Below are 6,000 nucleotides of genomic sequence, written 5' to 3'. Positions count from 1 at the left end.
AAATGTTCCCAATAGGCTGAATGCTAGCAAGGTAGCAGAAAACCTAGTGGGAAGATGTTTTTATGGTTGTGTCCACAGCAAATGAGCAACTGCGTTCTCAAAGCCTTGGTGATGACTATCATTTGCTCAGGTCTTAAAGAGGTTGCTAAGTTTGCGGGAAGAGGGTTGGGAATGAGTTGATAAGGTTAGCTGGGAAAGGAAGGTAGAGGTAGATAGCTCCTTGTAGTTGAAGGTGAGTGCTCCTCTGCCCATTTTCCTGAAGGTGGGGCTTGGGTGGGAGCTATTAGGAGACTGTGTTGCTTCATATCCTGCCTAGACTTAGGGCTGAAGTCACGGTATTTTGAGATTTTAGGAGGGTGTTGGAGATAAAGGGTAGGGCTAATGAGTTAAAACCTTAGACGTTTCTCCTCTGCTTTACCATATGGCTTTCCTGACTCCCAAAATCTTTTTTTTTCCCCCAGCTAAGAGTCTTGAGTTTCGAAGATTTGTTTGACCTGTCAGAAGCATAGTTTGTGGAGTTCCTGGGACTCTTCTTTGGGAGGTGCTTTCCTCTCTGTTGAAAGTTGTCAAGTGTGTTGAAGGTGTTTCCTAGAGAAGGATGCTTCAAATCTGGTGACAAGGCAGGGAAGTGATTGCCTTGTAAAAAGTAGTGGTTACTTTACTCTCCCTACTGAGTAAGGGTGGTTAGTAACCAAGAGTAGGTTGAGAATGGGTGAAGTTCTTCCAAGCAATCCTTTGGTTTGGCTGTTGGATTTGGTACATGTGAGAAGCCCTAATTTAGAGCCAAGGATGTGGCGGTTCTTCTTGGTGTGATCAGGCTGCCTTTACTGTTGCTTTTTTTTTTTTTTTTTAAGATTTAATTTATTTGACAGAGATCACAAGTAGGCACAGAGGCAGGCAGAAAGAGAGGGGGAAGCTAGCTCCCCGCTGAGCAGAGAGCCCCAAGCAGAGGGCCCCATGTGGGCTCCATCCCAGGACCCTGGGATCATGACCTGAGCTGAAGGCAGAGGCTTTAACCCACTGAGCCACCCAGGCGCCCCGCATTTACTGTTTCTTTGATCTCTTTGCTTAAATGATTGGTTTGAATGACATGGTATCTTTGAGAAGTTTGTTTCTGCTTCACCTAATAGAGTTCTAGTGTTAGGGTTCAGTTGTGGTTCCCAGATCCCTGCCGCAGGGGGTGAGGGAGGTTGGAGCTCCTTGTGAATTTGATTACTGACTTGGGACTGTTAGTATTACAATTTAAACATCCTTGAAAGGGCTTAGTGATCGGCCTTTTTTTTTTTTTTTTTTTTAAATTTTAAAGATTTTTATTTGAGAGCAGGAGAGCCAGGAGTGGGAGGAGGGGCTGAGGGAGAGTGAGGCCAGCAGATTCCCTGAGTGGGGAGCCTGATGTGGGGCATGGTCTCAGGATCAGGACCTGAGCCAAAATTCTTCAACTGACTGAGCCACCCAGGCGCCTGGTAATTGGCCTTGCTTTTTTCTTTTTTCAGATTTTATTTATTTGGGGCGCCTGGGTGGCTCAGTGGGTTAAAGCCTCTGCCTTCGGCTCAGGTCATGATCCCAGGGTCCTGGGATAGAGCCCGCATGGGGCCCTCTGCTTGGGGCTCTCTGCTCAGCGGGGAGTCTGCTTCCTCCTCTCTCTCTGCCTGCCTCTCTGCCTACTTGTGATCTTGGTCTGTCAAATAAATAAATAAACTCTTTAACAAAAAAGAGTTTATTTATTTGACAGACCAAGATCACAAGTAGGCAGAGGCGGGGGGGGGGGGGGGGGGGGGGGGGGGCGGGAAGCAGGCCCCGCCTCCCAGCAGGCCCCCCTCCCCCTGCTGAGCAGAGAAAGGATGTAGGGTCAGATGTCTTACTAATGGGTGAATCGGTCTGGGGGCTTTTCCAGGAGAGTGGATGAAGGTGGAAATACCAGCAGAGGGAGTTGGTTGGTTTGGTTCTGAGTAGCTTGTTCCGGTCTCAAGCACATTGGTGAGAAAAATACGAGACCTGTGGGCTTTTGGAATTTGGATCCTTTCTGTTTGTCGGGTTGCCTTGTAATAATATTCTGGCCAGGGGTAAGCAGTAGCTAGTCCTGTTTTCTCTCATGGGTGAGCATTTTAAGATTTTTAGTCCTTTGTCTTCTAACGAATACATTAATCTTATTGAAGTATTGAAAACAGCCTCCTGTCTTGAAAGCACTAGGTGTCTAACAATTTTGGATTGAGATCAGCAGGCTAAGAGAGGAGGGAGTTTGGTGGTGGGTGGGGAGAGGTGTGATGCAGGTCTGTTGGCTGCCTCCTTTGATTTAGTTCTTGGCTAGGGTCCAGACCCCATGAGACAATACATCTTTATTTCTGTGTATTTCTTCACACTCCACTGGATTCTCTTTTGTTCCTTGGTGATCTGCTGTGGATTTTGTCACCAGATCTCGTTTCCACACTAGTATGCAAGAGAACCTACACTTAAGTATTAGCTGGAGGATCCCATCAGCAATCATTCCTGCCCAGTTTTTCCAGAACTTCCTTTGAGCCCTCAGTACTTGGCCTGTTTCTTCTAATCTTTATTATTTTACTTTATTTAATTTTTTAAAAAGATTTTATTTGACATAGTGAGAATGAGGAAATATAAGTGGGGCGGTGGGGGGGGTGGTGGGAGAGGGAGAAGCAGGCTTCTCTGCCGAGCAGGGAGCCTAATGTGGAGCTCAATCTCAGGGTCCTGGGATCATGACCTGAGTTGAAGGCAGACCCTTAGTGACTGAACCACCCTGGTGTCCCTTCTTTATTATTTTAAAATTTTACGTTATTTTATTTATTTAAAGATTTTATTTGTTTGATGGAGATCACAAGTAGGCAGAGAGGCAAGCAGAGAGAAAGGGGGAAGCAGGCTCGCTGCTGAGCAGAGAGCCTGATGTGGGGCTCGATCCCAGGACCCTGAGATCATGACCTGAGCCGAAGGCAGAGGCTTTAATCCACTGAGTCACCCAGGCGCCCCTTAAAATTTTATTTTTAAGCAATCTCTACACCCAGTGAGGGGCTTGAGTCCCCATGCATCAGGAGTCACATGCTCTTCTCATTGAGCCAGCTCAGGTGCCCTTCTCATTTTTAACTTAGTATCTTGAAATGATTTTAGACTTAGAGGAAGAATTACTAAATTTATTTTTTAAAAGACTTTATTTGAGAGAGAAAGCGAGCATGAGAAGGGGGAAGGTAAGAGGGAGAAGCAGACTCCCTGCTGAGCAAGAGCCTGATGGTGGGACTCTACTTTCTGGGACTCCAGGATCATGACCTGAGCTGAGGGCAGTCGGTTAACCAACTGAGCCACCCAGGTGCCGTATTTATTAAATTTATTAGAAGTTGTTTGACTTCTGTGGAATTCTTTTTTAAAGATTTTATTTGACAGAGATCACAAGTAGGCGGAGAGGCAGAGAGAGAGGGAAGTAGGCTCCCTACTGAGCAGGGAGCCAGATGCAGGGCTGGATCCCAGGACCCTGAGATCATGACCTGAGCCGAAGGCAGAGGCTTAACCCACTGAGCCACCCAGGTGCCCCTGAAATGCAGTCTTCATGGTGCTGATACATAAGAGCCAAAGAAGTTGAGTCAGGTGGATCTTGCCAACACATTTGACTTTCTGGGCTTGTAGAAATTATTGGGTCCTAAAACTCTTGGTGTTAGTAGTTAGAAAAGCTTTTTTTAAATTAAAATTTTTTTTTTTTTTAGTTATTTGACAGTGAGAGCAGGAACATGAGCAGGGGGGAGTAAGAGAGGGAAAGCAGGCTTCCTGCCAAGCAGGGAGCCCAATGCAGGGCACGATGCCAGGATCATGACCTGAGCCAAAGGCAGACGCCTAACGACTGAGCCACCCAGGTACCCCTCGAAAAGCTTTTGGAGGGTGTTCAATCTTAAAGTTCCTGGTACTGAAGCAGGAATAGATGAGGAAAGTACTTACGAGCAGGAGTTTGGGTCTGGAAATAGTGCTCCCTGCTGATATTGCTCTTTTTGCTGTTGGACAGTGGCTTTTGTCCCTAAATTTTGGGGCTGTAGTGCCAGAGAGAAGGGCTTTTTTTGGGGGGGGGGGATTATTTTTAGAGTGTGCAAATTTGGGGGGAGGGGCAGAGGGAGAGGGAATCTTATTGAGCCTGCTCAGAGCATGGAGACCATGACCCTGAGAGTGAGACCTGAGCCAAAATCAGTTTGATGATGCAGATGCCCAACTGAGTGTGTCACGTAGGGACCCCAGGGAGAAGGGCTCCTCTAACAGAACAGTTGAGAGCCACTAGTGTGAGGAGTAAAGGCAGGAGAGGAGCTGAGACTATCCTTGGGTTAAGGACTATCCTTGGATTCTCTGCCCTGCAGTGGGACCCAAATTAGATGGTTAACTTTAATAAGGAGGGTGAGTGGGATGGGTATGGAAAGAAGGGAAGAGAACAGGAGCCAAGCCTTCCAGGTAGCATTCTGCACGCACGCCTCAGGGTGGCAGTGTTGCTCAGCTACACCAATAATACCCTGTAGCTTTCACACTGCCCGTGACCCTAGGGTTCAACTGCCACCCCTTAAGGGAGTGAGGACCTGTCAGATCTAGACTGACAGGGCTTTTGTGTATTTTTTTTTCCCCCCCCAGAGTTTGAGAGAAGGCTGGCCTATTCTCTTTACTGTCTCCCTGAGTAAAAAAGCACATGCACATCCTGATATGGAAGACCTCTGCAAACCTCAGACAGATGGTGGAGCCAGATCCCCTCCAGTGTGTCTTAAGTTGAACACATGAATCATTTGGGAATTTTGTTAACATCTGGATTCTGATTCACTGTGTAGATCCAGGTGGGACACACGTTCTCTGGCCGTGTTTATGTTGCTGCTTCAACTATGCTAAGATCCATACCTTCTAAGTTTCGCAGAGATTGCTTTTCTGCTGTTTCCCTGTACCTTTCTGGTGAAGAGTTTGGCTCTAAAACTTTTCTATATAAATGGTGCTAGTTAGGAGCGAAGCTAAATGTCACCTTATGGAAGGTTGGGTCCTGCTTACAGATTTTTGTTCTAATTAGTACAGGCTTAGCCAACATTAGCTCTTGTTCTTATTTTCCCCCTTTTTAATTCTTTTTAGAAAGATCTATGGGGCACCTGGGTGGCTCAGTGGGTTAAGCGCTTGCCTTCAGCTCAGCACATGATCTCTGGGTCCTGGGATCAAACCCCATGTTGGGCTTCCTGCTTGGCAGAGGGAGTCTGCTGCTCTCCTGCCCCTCCCCACTGCTCCTTCTCTCTCAAGTAAAAAAAAAAAAAAATTTAAAAGATTTTCTAAAATTGACACACACAGGGAGCACAACCAGGGGGAGTGGGAGGAGAAGCAGGCTTCCCACTGAGCAGGGAGTCCAATGTGGGGCTTGATCCCAGTACTCCGGGATCATGACCTGAGGTGAAGGCAGATGCTTAAGGACTGAGTCACCCAGGTGCCCAATAAATAAAAGATTTCATTTGTCAGAGTTGGGGGGGCACAAGCAGGGGGAGCAGCAGGCAGAGAAGTGGCTCCTTGTTTCTTGTTCTTTTTAAACTTTTTTACTTTTTAAAAGATTTTTATTTATTTGACAGAGAGATGATCACAAGTAGGCAGAGAGACAGGCAGAGAGAGAGGGGAAGCAGGCTCCCTGCCAAGCAGACAGCCCGATGTGGGACTCGATCCCAGGACCCTGAGATCATGACCTGAGCTGAAGGCAGAGGCTTAACCCACTAAGCCACACAGGTGCCCCTCTTGTTCTTTTTAAAAATTCTTTGTTCTGGTGATAGAATAACAGGCATGGTACTGGGTAGGGCATATTCAAATTTGCAAGGGGGTCAGTAATACTATTATTTTTTTAAGATTTTTATTTGTCAGAACAAGAGAGCATGCACAAGGAAGGGGAGTGGCAGGCAGAGGGAGAGAAGCAGGCTGGAGCAAGGAGCCTGATGTGGGATTCCATCCCAGGGTCCTGGGATCCTGACCTGAGTGGAAGGCAGATGCTTAACCAACTGAGCCACTGAGACA

General features: G+C 47.0%; 1 non-coding gene across 1 annotated transcript; it reads right to left on the bottom strand.

Annotated features, from left to right (window-relative positions):
• LOC116858145 lies at positions 1 to 118 on the bottom strand. The gene has a single exon (XR_004380865.1). It is a non-coding gene; the product is annotated as a small nucleolar RNA SNORA32 (small nucleolar RNA).
• Between the last annotated feature and the right edge of the window lie 5,882 nt (positions 119 to 6,000).

This window comes from Lontra canadensis, unplaced genomic scaffold (assembly GCF_010015895.1).
Source record: "Lontra canadensis isolate GAN:19392208 unplaced genomic scaffold, GSC_riverotter_1.0 scaffold132, whole genome shotgun sequence".
NCBI classification, from domain to species: Eukaryota; Metazoa; Chordata; class Mammalia; order Carnivora; family Mustelidae; genus Lontra; species Lontra canadensis.
Note: the sequence above shows the minus strand (reverse complement) of the source record. Positions and strands in the feature narration are given on the sequence as shown.